Genomic DNA, 12,327 nt, shown 5'->3' with positions numbered 1-12,327 from the left:
TGTGATTGCTTTTGCTAATAATAGAGTAAAAAACAGATATATAAACTTCTCTTGTAGGATATCTTCTTTGTCTCCATAATCCATGGGCTCTGTCTTCAAAGCAAAGCAGCATGGAGATAATTTATAATTGGAGCTGTTTGTTTATTTTCTGTGCCCGAAATGACTTAAAGCATTGAGACAGCACCTGTCTCTCTTAATTTCATTTTGATATTCTCTGCTAAAGTAACATTAAAATTTCATACTTGAATCTTACCTTCATGCATCACTTAGCTCCAGTTATGTATTCTTACAGGTGTTTGCACAGAACAGCTATTAAGATAATCCTATTTATTTATTCAAAATATACATTTAAGCCATACTCTAAACACTCCCACTAAGGCAAACACAATCAATTCATTTACTCAGCAAACATTTACCTACCACGTGTGGGAGATGATGATAAACAAAGCCTGTCCTTGTTGGACTTAAAAGCTAGAGTGTAGAAAAAACAGTAAGCAAATAAGCAACCGCGAAAGACACTCAGCAGAGAGTAGAGCAGCGAGGAAACAGAGAAGGGTGGTGAGGTGGGCAGCAGACTAAGAGGGACCCAGAGGTTACAATTTTATGTAACGGTGAAGTCGGCTAGCTAGACATCAGCTGGTAAAGTCTGGCAGGTTTATTTCCACCGGAGATAACTAACTTTTAGGACAGCATACTGAATCTGGCCAAGGTCTCTCTTGCTGTCTCCAAGATGATGAGGCAGGTGGGTGACTACGCACAGCAGACAGGACAGTCAAAGGCTAACTTCCTGGTACTTTGCGTTAGTTATCATAAAGCAACTGGTATAAAGAGTGCCACTCCTTTTAGAAACTCATCTTTGAATACGGTGCTCTGAAAGGTCAGGTCAAGTCAGGACTCTGGAGTTCAGTGAGACTGCACTTGGATCAGAAGATAGAAACACTTTGCTGGGGTACGAACAGTTCTTTCTTCTCTCTTTGAAGATACACGATTTTTTTTCTTTTCTACTAGAACCCAGGGAGAAAAGTATAGCAGAGGGCAAAAAACAGACAAGAACGCCAAGGAAACTGCACTCGTTCTCTATGAGAATCACCAGAGACGCCTCTAAAATTAAACTGATGATGTATTTTACCAGAATCGGAGAAATTTCTGTCTTATACACATTATTTTTGCAATCAGGTAACTAATAACTAGTCAAAATCCACGGTTCCTCATTTATTCACATTTATTTCTATTAAAATGTCTGGTACTAGCTAACCAATGGGTGTGCTCTTCCCTGGTGAGGGCCACCCCTTCGGCTCTAGCCTCACTCGGTTGCCCGTAGCTCTCTGTGTGGAGTTGAGGCCTCGTGGGCTTTTCTCATCGAGTTTGGCATGTTTGTTGGTGTCATCTTTGTTCAGTTAATATTTGGGTGGTTACGTTTGAACATATATATACCAGTAACATTATAAGGACTCAACTGTTATATTTAGGAATATATATGTTTATACAAATAGTATCTGCATGAAATAACACTTTTTTAAAGAGGCAGTAGATTTTAAGAACAGGAGAAAGGAGTATTTGTCGTCATTACTGCCCTTGACAAGCTACAGTTTCTTAATAGAATTTTATGTTTTTAAACCCAACCTGGGAACTCTGAATGTCAGTCTATGCTACTCAGTGCAGCAGCTGTGAAAATGTGAGGGCTATGTGATGCGACTTGGTCTCATGGTTGGACAGGAGAAGGTTCAGGGTGCATGAAGGCGTCATTTCAAATGTGCTGCATGTGAGATCCAGCACTGTAGGTAGAGATCGTTTCAAGAACCAGAAAAGATTCAGAGGCTTGCTCCAGAACCCAGGAAAGGCTTCCAGGTCCTGTAGTTCTGTTTGGCCCACCAGCCTTCTCTGCTTTCCAAGACAGAGCAATACTTTGGGGTGAATATTTACTCTGGGCTTTCTAGAACAGAAGTACAAGTTGATCATCTAGAACAGAGAAAAATTTAAAGTTTGGGGATTAAAGAGTTTGTTAATTTCAAGGAGAATGAATATTGTGAATAACTAAAAACTTCTCCTAATGAAAAATGGCTTTGGAGTCATAGAAGCATTAGAATGAAAATTACTATTCTCTCCTGTTCTGCTTTCTTATTGTATAACAAATTATATTTAGGTTTGCTGCACTGGCCAATTTCCATATTTTGAAATTTTTTCTGATGGCCAATGTTATATAAGATCAGCTTATTAAATTTCCCCTTAACTATTCATCATTCTCTTCCCCACCTCCTCCTCCACCACTACCTCCTCCTCCTCTTCCTCTTCCTTCTCCCCCTTTTCTTCATCCCTCCTTCACTCTTTCCTTCCCTGTCAGAATACAGTCAACAACGTGACACATAGTAAGCAATGCCTTGGGGAATTGTGAGAAGGGCTCCAGAAAAAGAGCAGAGGGCCCTTTACCTCAAATGCATTTTGTTCCATGGATTGTTCTTGGGTGTGATTTTGTGCCTCCTATGACAAAAATTTACATTCAATTTATAGGACGTGTTCATTCTGGAGAAAGTCAGAACATAGCTTTAGAACACAATTTGGTCAGCAAATTCTAAATCTACCTTGCTTTCCTGCTTTCTCTATTATAATCTATAGTATATGCCAGGCAGTTGTGTTTAAATTGGTCTGTCCTGAGAAAGTTCTGGGAAAGGGCGGCTCTGTTACTATTTAGTATGTGCTTACTGATGTTTATTTACATGTTTTTCTTATCATAGTCTTCTGAGCTCAAACTTTCATGTATGAAAGTCCACTGAAACTGAAGTTGTGTGCAGCATCAGCCTGTCGTCCACCCCGTTCTTTAAGGTCCTCAAGTCCCAGGTCCAGCAGATAGATCTGCATAGGACAATGGACATCAACACCACTTCATTTTTATTCTCTGTTTCATTCTTTTCTCTGTTTGGCTGTGTAACTTCTAGAAGTCAATGACATACAGAGATGGTAATTTTCATGAATCCTCCAAGTGAACCAAGAAGCCATCCTTTCATTGTACAATTCATCCCTTCAGAAATAAGGTGTTTGTTTTAAGAGAGACATGGTAGTTGGCCTTCACGGCTGATAATTTACTATGGTAAACTTTAACTCCATGTTACACTAAAATGAACAACATTCTATGGAGCTTGTTCCACATTACAGCATCTGTGAACTGCTGGGAAGAGTTCCTTTGACTCCTTGTTGATGCTCTGAGAACAATGAGAAAGAGTAAGTAGAGTAGAGAGAGCACAATAGAGTAGAGAGAGCAAAGGAGAGGAGAAAACAGAGGAGAGGAGAGGGCAGAGGAGAAAGAGTTGCCACGGTTCAGCCCTGGATGAGGACAGGGCTTGAAGCAAGAGGATGCAAGAGCTGTGATGGAAGAATCAGACATAGGACAGCTTCTAGTTTTGTTTCATGAGAGATGGAACAGAGAGGAAGCACGTCTCAGTGTGGATTGACCTACTCTGACTACCTGTGTCTCTCATAGACTTTATTTGTACACAAAATCATTTCCCCAGAAACTTTAATCACTGATTACATAGCCTTTTAGGTTACATTTTTTAAAAGTCTTCCTTGATTACATAAGTAGATTGAAATAAAAGAAAGCAAGCAAACAGCAAATTTTATCTAAGAACTAACATTTTGATAAAATCACTTCTCTTTTAACTCAAAGTTTTCTTCCTTAAGATTGATGTCATAAAGCCTTGCTGTTACAGAAATGCCAGCCAGGATGACTCTACGTGATGAGGCACTACCAGAGAGTAGAGTAGCGTAGAATAGTGTACTGTAGTGTAGTATTCAGTAGCATAGAGAAGCATAGTGTAGTGTAGAGTAGCGTAGAGCAGCATAATATAGGTAGAGTAGCATAGAGTAGGGTAGAGTAGAGTGGAGAGCATACCAATTTTTCTATTTCTGGCAACTGTACTGATTTGGTTTAAATTAGCAGTACTTGCTGGGCCTTCAAGATTGCTGCCAAGCTTGATTACATGAGTTCAATCTCTGGGGTCTATATGATAGAGAAGATTTACTCCCTCACATTATCCTCTGATTTCCACATAGCATGAGTTCCAACACACACACACACACACACACACACACACACACAGAGAGAGAGAGAAGAGAAGAGAGAGATGGAGAGGAGAGAGAGAGGAGGAGAGAGAGGGGAGAGAGGAGGAGAGAGGAGAGAGAGCGAGAGAGAGAGAGAGAGAGAGGAGAGAGAGAGGAGGAGCGAGAGAGAGAGAGAGAGAGAGAGAGGAGTTGATATTACAGAATGTGATCTTAAAAACTTTACATAATTTCCAAAAGTTTTTTTTTTTTATACCAAGATGTTCTTAAACCACTGGAGAAATCTAGTTCAATTTAGATGCTCATTTTTAACCAAACTACTCTATGCTTGGCCTCTCAGAAACTTCCTTCTGAAGCACAGGCAGAGTTTATGCCATTATGGGGCCACTGATGTGTGAAGTCAGTAAGTCAAATTTTAAAATATGTGTTAAAGAAATTGTATCAGTAATTGCTGATACTGTGGCCCTATCAGGACCAAAGATAGCACTATAGTGGTATTCACATTAGAATATCTGCTGCCTCTGATACTGATGTCAGCACACTCCCTAGTGAGTGTTCACTTCATAATGGCTTATGTTATCAATATCTGTCTACTTGGTTGCTTGGATTGTCAATACATCCTTTATCTCACACATTCTTAAGTGACAGGTTCTACTTTTCTATTTGTCTGTTAATCTTATTGACTTAAGCTCCTTCTCTTGTTCAATTACCATGTCTACAAGAGAACATTATCCCAGACTTTGTGACAAAAATGCAATAATCAGCTTAACATGGTCATCAACGGACGAATCTATATGGTCCAAAGAAAATAAAAGGATAGAAATATACTAAGCTGTTTTCACTGCCATTCTCAAGTTGTATCCAGCCAATTTCCGTTAAAGATGTTAAGCCTAGCTACTACTTTCTTTTCAGACATAAAGAACTCATGTTATTGTTAACAAATGTTTTTTGAAGATCTACTTCATGCTTGCTACTGCATCTTAGAGACAAAAAGATGAATAAGACACACTCTTTGTTCACATAGCAGTCAAAGAAAGAGATACTTTTAAAATAATCACACGGCAGTGCAGTGGGTACTTAAGGCAGACATGCAAATGTTTTGGACTTTTAATTGCTTTATTTTCACTTTATAAAATCACAGCTTACTTCTAAAAATAAAAAATTGGAAGTTGTTTGTGGGATGGATAAACAAGTTAACCAGAACCTGAAGAGAGCATCTGTTTTGCACAGTAGAGGAAGAATTTAGCCATTCAAAAAAAAAAAAAAAAAAAAAAAAAAAAAAAGAAGTGTAGCACCACCCAGTAAAGGGTGCTAGTGCCTACGGATATATTTCTATCTACTTAGATGTCTGACAACACTTTAAACAACTTAATAAAAACTGAACCATCAAACCTGCTTTTCCTGTATCTAAATCCCTCCCAGTACTCAATCTTCCATATCTATACCGTATATATGCTAAAAAGCTAAGTACTTTAGGCACACTCCAGTGCTTTTACCTGCTCTAAACCATCACTGTCATCCATCTGGGTTATTACAGTTAGTCTACCTCTGCCAGTTTAACCTGTTTCAATCCATTCTCCCCACAAAGAAAGATTCCATCAAGTGCAAAGTAAAGCATTAAGTCATCTGTTTCTTGCTTTCTTATTTTAAAAAAAAAAAAAAAAACATCCTAATCTCCTTGCATTGGTTAAAAATACAGTGCACTGGCTCTTGGTCATTTCTCCGGCCTTATCCCATTTTCTGCTCCTCTAGCTAAACAGAGCCTCTTTCGGTTCACCTGCACACCCACCATTCTGGATCTTTTGCAAGGAATAGTTCTTCTATGTGGAGTACAGGTCTTAATTTTGGTCCAAACATGGTAACCTTCACCTAGGAAATATTTTCAAATATCCCCAAGTAAATCAGAATTATGTGACTACCTAGTACCTCCTACATCCCTTATCATAATACTGACAGATTCCATTAAAATTACCGCAAATGTAATAATTTACCAGGAAACTATGTTTTTTATTAACACAACAAGTAAACATATCTCTGTCCCATAATACTGCCAGTGGGCACTATCCATGGCATAAACTAGGTATTTTGTCAGCATCTCATGGGTGATTTATACCAATAGAGAAGAAAGGGTAGGAGATCAGAGGAAAGATATAAACATAGGTTGCTACAACATTCTATAGCAATGGATGTAAAAAGCTTTGACCAAGATAGGAACACTAAATAGTGGGTAAGGAATGGAAGTAGTGCACTGAAAGATATATACATGATAAATTTGGTAACTAACTGATTGTTGGGGTTAACTGTGTAGACAGTTAAGAACAGTTCCCAGTTCTAAATACTAGATGGCAAGTGATGCCAGTATAAGAGGCCCCCCCTCAAAAAAAAAAAAAAGCCCATCAAGTTGTGTGTGGGTAAAATGCAATAAGCCTGTAGAAGCATCATGGCATTAGTTTTGAACGCATGTAGTTTGAGAGCCAAGCGCTGAATGAGAACTTCCATTTGGAAGTAAACCTCTAAATAAAAGTAGACACCAAGTTGGAAGTCAGTAGCTGGAGTACAGAAATGGATAAGCTTGAGAAGTAAGCACATGAGATGCCAGGGAAAACACAGTGCAGATGGCATCTACCTGTAAAGCAGCAACTTTAAAGATCACACTAAAGAACAGCATCCTTACTGTTTCTCCTTAAAATGGGAAACTGAACATATAGCTACATTCCATCTCTCTCTAAGTAATGCTACGAGAAAGATCACAAGTAATTTTGGTTTAAAGAGACTCAGAATAAGCAGTACAGTAGCCAGAGAAGAGAAGAAAATAGCACAGACCTGTGGAAAGTGGAAAGTGTCTGAACAGCTTGCTGAGGGAGGGGATACACACACTAGAGTCTTAATACTAAAGGTGGCCAAGATCCACGCCATCATAACAAGGGGCTCGAGAGGAAGTGAAGACCCCATAAGCTCAGGGTTGGAATATTGGAATAAAGCTTATTCCACACATTCAGCACTATTTTCTTTCTTTCTTCTTTCTTTCTTTTTTCAAGGCAGGGTTTCTCTGTGTGTAGCCTTGGCTGTCCTGGACTCACTTTGTAGATCAGACTGGCCTTGAACTCACAGCTATCCACCTGCCTCTGCCTCTGCCTCTGCCTCTGCCTCTGCCTCTGCCTCTGCTTCCCAAGTGCTGGGATTAAAGGTATGTATCACCACACACAGTTTGAGCACTCACTTAAATCTGAGTACTCATCTAAGTTTAAGCAGACCAAAGAAGTATTATGAAAAAAAAATTTGATCATAATTTATTTTTTTAAAAATAGAGCACTTCGGTAAGAGTTGAAGCAGACAGATATTTCTCCATTTTAAATTTATTTTTCTTCTTATTTAAGAATGTTTTATACAATATATTTTGATCATATTTCCCCTTCCCAGATACTCTCTCTGCCCTACCCACCAAATTTCACATTCTTTCCTTCTCTCTCTCTCTCTCTCTCTCTCTCTCTCTCTCTCTCTCTCTCTCTGTCTCTCTCTCTCTTCTCAAACAAAAAACAATGTGCACGTGCTCACACACACACAGTGACATTTTGTTATGTTGGCCAATTACAAATGAACACAGAGCCTGCCCTGAAGTGTGGTTGATATACCCAATGACACGCCATTGGAGAAAACTATTTTTCCATTTGCCATCAAGTATCAATTGCAAAAAGCTTTCAGGCTGTGGGTGGGACCCTGTGTCCACTTCCTCCTCTCAGTGCTGGGACCCCATCTGGCTTGACGCTGTGTAGTTCCTGTGCATGCTGCACAGTCTCTATCAGTTCAGTCAGTCAGTCAGTGTCTGGAAGACACTGTTTACTTTGAGTCATCCATCATCTCTGGCTCTTAGACTATTCCACTTTCACTTGCCCATCGATCCCTGAGCCTTGAGGAAAGGGGTTTAGTGAAGACATCTCATTGAGGACTGAGTGCTCTGAAGTCTCTCACTCACTATATACTGTTCGGTGTGGTTCTCTGTGTTAATTCCCATCTATTTCAGGAAGAAGCTTTTCTGAGGATGGACTGGAACACTGAAATATGAGTATAGTAGTATGTCCTTAGAGATGAGGTTCTAGCTGAGCACCAGCTTGACTCCTCCGTATTTGATAAGTAAGTGATGCCTTCAGCAATGGGGCTTTGCTATCAAGTTATGGAGAACAACAAATAGCTTTGGCAATGTCCTGGGATGTTTGATTGGCCTATGGGATCCCTTTGGCCAATAGTTCAACAAGGTACATTTCATTCCTGATACTGGAAGTCTAACTTGTTGGAGAATTGTCTTCAGCATTATAGTGACTCTATTTAAATTCTTTTCATATATGTACATATTTTAAGAAGCTTCTGTAGTATTAGATTTCCATGTGATTTTTCAAGATAATAAAATGCTAAGAAAATTTTTATTTATTATTATTATTATTATTATTATTATTATTATTATTATTATTATTAGGGAAAAGTAAAATAACACAGCCATGCATAAGAAGATAACAGCATTTTAAAAAGAAAATTCTAAGAGCAAATAAAAAATTATTTATCACAAAAATAAAATTTTTGAAAGGATGCCCTTAAAGTGTAACTTAGAAAATATTCTATAAAATCATACAGAAAACAAGATTAAAGATGAGAAAACTTCATTACGTCTAGAAGTGATAATGAAATAGACATTCCTACAGAAAGAACAGAAGACAAAGAGAGAGGCAAAAATTCATTTTTTTAAAATTCCCAGTGCCTGCAACAATATCAGGCAAACTAAATGGTCAGAAACAGCACAAATTTGTTCTATTATAATTCCAGATGCATGAAACCTAAATTAATTTCAGTAGGCCAACATCAAGGTGTTGAATCCTGTAGGAGTCTCTATGGGAGAATCAGTTTTCTTGCCTCCAGCTAATGAGAACTGCATTTGCACTTTGGTTAATGGCCTTTTCCCAATCCTCAAAGGGATCTACCTTGCATCCGTGTCCTCACCATACTCCTTTTTTGTAACTGTGACTCCTCCTGTTGTCCCTCCTGCCATAGCAGGTCTACACATACAATCCAGAATATTGTTTCCATCTTAATATACACAAACTTACTACATCTTGGAAGTCTTTTCTGCTCCATCACGTGGCATGTCCCTCCTTGGCAAGGTAAGACAGGTCATTGCTTAATTCACCATTATGCCAGTCATGGAAACTTCCTATCACCAAAAGATTTTAGTCTCAACCTTGAAAGATACTGCACTCTCTGCAAGCTGCATGAAAACTGAGCCACAGCAAAGGCCAGAACAGTGAGAACTCAGAGGACACTAAAAGCTGCAGTGTGTCACAGTCACCTCACTGTTCTCAAGAGCTCACTGAATATTACAGGAAAGGCAAGCAATAGTTCAACTTTTTAAAGTATTCTGAAGCCAACTAATCTATTGTACAAGCATGAAATTATTGTAATCCTGATAGCAGAACCTGACAGAAAGTAAAATTTCGGAGTAGTACCTCTTACAGGTTAAAAATGAAATGCTAGCAAAACAAAAACAGTAGCATAGTAGTAACCAAGGAAAACATCAACACTGAGTTTCTTCTCAGAATGCATTATTGGTTTAACACTTGAACCACATATTTCTATATCAATAGAATAAATGAAAATTAATATAAATACTATTTTATAAATAAATATTTAGGTAGTGGTTTAAATTATGATAAATAAAAATTAATATAAGTATTATATTTTAATATTTATGCAGTGGTTTGCATGAGAATGGCCCTCTATAGGCTCTGAATACTTGGTCACCAGGGAGTGTGGCACTATTTGAAAGTATCAGAAAGTGAGGCCTTATTAGAGGAAGTGCATGACTGGGGGCAGGCTTTGAGGTTTCAGGGAGCCAGCCTAATGGCTCTCTCTTCCTGCTCCCTCTGGATCCAGATGTAGAACTCTCAGCTATCTCTCCAGCACCATACCATCATGATCCTGGCCACGACAAGAGTGGACTAAACTTCTGAACGTGTAAACAACTCCTAATTAAATGCTTTCTGTTATAAAAGTTGCTGTGGCCATGGTGTCTTTCCATGGCAATAGAACACTGTCCAAGACACCATATCAATAGACTAAGAAAGCAATTAGTAAAATTCAATGTCCGTTAATACAATTGTAATAACTTCCGAAAAGCTGGCAACAAGAAAATTCTGATTCCTCAAACTTAGAGCAGGCACTAAAGAAAACTTAACATACAGTGTTAAACTTAGTGGTGAAGTGTTGAATGCCTTCTCCCTAAGACAAACAGACCAAGAAAAAACGAGACCCACCACCGTCACCACATGTGTTAAGTACTGTTGGGGAGGTTCTACACTATAGTAAGACTAGATCAACATACAAAAGGACTACTTAAAATTCCGCATTTGATGATCTTTTTGCAGGGGCTTGCTGAAGGGCTCATCCCAGAGTAACTTGGGTCGGGGTGTAAGCATGAGAGAAAGTTCCTCTCCTCGATCTACAGAAGGTCCGCTTCCCTTTTCTCCCGGAAACACCTTGGGAGGCTCCTGACAGCCACCTTCTTCCATTTGACTGAAGTGCAGGGCAAAGTCGAGTGTCTGGTGAAGTGGAAAGGGTGGCCCCCTAAGTACAACACATGGGAGACGGAAGAACACATCCTGGACCCCCCGCCTTGCCAAGGCCTACAAGGAGAAAGAGGAGAGACACTGAGCATCAGGGTACAGGAAGAGAGGTCCGAAACCCAAGCTACTTCTGTTGCCTTGGCTGTTTGTTCAGCATGGACCTGCGGAGTTCCCACAAGCCAAGTGCAAGAAGGAGCTCTGCTTCTGTCTGATGCACCTACTTGGCACTGGGAGCCCCGAAGGGGTGGTCGAGGCGAGAGCGGCTGAGCTGGTGGTCAGGGACCCCTTGGTGCCCTCCCTGCCCTCCCTGCTCCGCAAGCCACACAAGGCCCTGGGGACTCTCATGCATGAAGTTCCCGCCACTTGGACCCCATCTGGAGACTCACAGCCATCACAGGAGCCTTCCCTGAAGGAGCCACCTGGCCCAGATGTCCTACAGGCCACCGGAGACTGGGAGCCTATGGAGCAGCCCCCTGAGGAGGAGGCGCAGTGGACCCCTCGCTAGACGCCCGCGCTCCCCTCAAGTGAAGTTACCATGACTGACATCACGCCAACTCTATCACTGTCACCTTCCGGAAGGCTCAGGCTTCTTCCGAGACCGCAGTGGGAAAACTGTGAACAGTGGCTTCCACTCTTTTTTTTTTGTTTTTGGTTTCTCAAGACAGGGTTTCTCTGTGTAGCCTTGGTCATCCTGGGCTCACTTTGTAGACCAGGCTGGCCTCGAGCTCACAGCGATCCGCCTGCTTCTGCCTCCCAAGTGCTGGGATTAAAGGTGTGCGTCACCATGCCCGCTCTTAAACTGTTCTTGGCACTAGGGAGAGGAATTCCAGAGACAGGAAGGGCTGGGAGTTGAGTAAATCTTTTATTTTATTTTTTTAAAGCAAAAGGGTGGGAAGACCCCACCACCCTGCCCTTGCACCATGAGGGTTGTTTACAAAAAAGCCTCTGGAACAGGGTGGGAAGGCCAATGTTGTTTGGGTCTCATCTTCAGGGCAGACGAGGATGGCCTACCGCAACCAGTATGCCTCTGTCATCTTTCAGAGGCAGAGGAGCCCAGGAGGTCTACACCTTGCCTGGAACAGTCTCCCCAGCTTTCTGGTGGTGTTCCCTCCCTGTTCCTTGACTTGGGGCTTTAATATGAACTTCCAACTAAACGTTTGTGGTGGGACGTGAAGGCTGGCTTCGGCCACCAGGGACAGGATCAGGACAAAGGACATGGCCTGGACCAGGGAAGAGGCTATCCACCAAGCCTCCTCTGAGTGCTGTCTCCCCATCACTGGCCTGTGCAAGGATGCCTGTGAACACGTCCAGCCACCACAGTGTACATACTGTTCACACCTACCCCATGTCTATAGACCTGTCCACATGAACCTTGCATACCTTAAGTAACTGACCAGGTAGGTGAACATGGGGTAACTCGCAGCATAGATGAACTTGCCATGTGACAGGATTGGCCTCTGTTGGTTTGCAGCTATCAAGAAACAGCTGGGGCCTCTCCTGGACCTGGTGGCATAGGATCTCCAAGTCACAAAAAGGACCAGGCATCAGGTGTGCAAAGTGCAGATGTTTCCACGCAGGCTCACAGACACTTGGCCCTACCTTCCTCCCACAGGAGTTCGCGTTCTTCCTCACTCAGGTGACTTTGCACCCTCCCCACCCCCTGCCT

General features: G+C 41.1%; 1 pseudogene; it reads left to right on the top strand.

Moving 5' to 3' along the window:
* The first annotated feature begins 6,615 nt into the window (after window positions 1-6,615).
* LOC127199642 (chromobox protein homolog 7-like) lies at window positions 6,616-12,030 on the top strand (annotated as a pseudogene).
* The last annotated feature ends 297 nt before the right edge of the window (window positions 12,031-12,327 follow it).

This window comes from Acomys russatus, chromosome 15, assembly GCF_903995435.1.
Source record: "Acomys russatus chromosome 15, mAcoRus1.1, whole genome shotgun sequence".
Lineage (NCBI taxonomy): Eukaryota > Metazoa > Chordata > Mammalia > Rodentia > Muridae > Acomys > Acomys russatus.
This window is presented reverse-complemented; position numbering and strand designations above follow the sequence as displayed.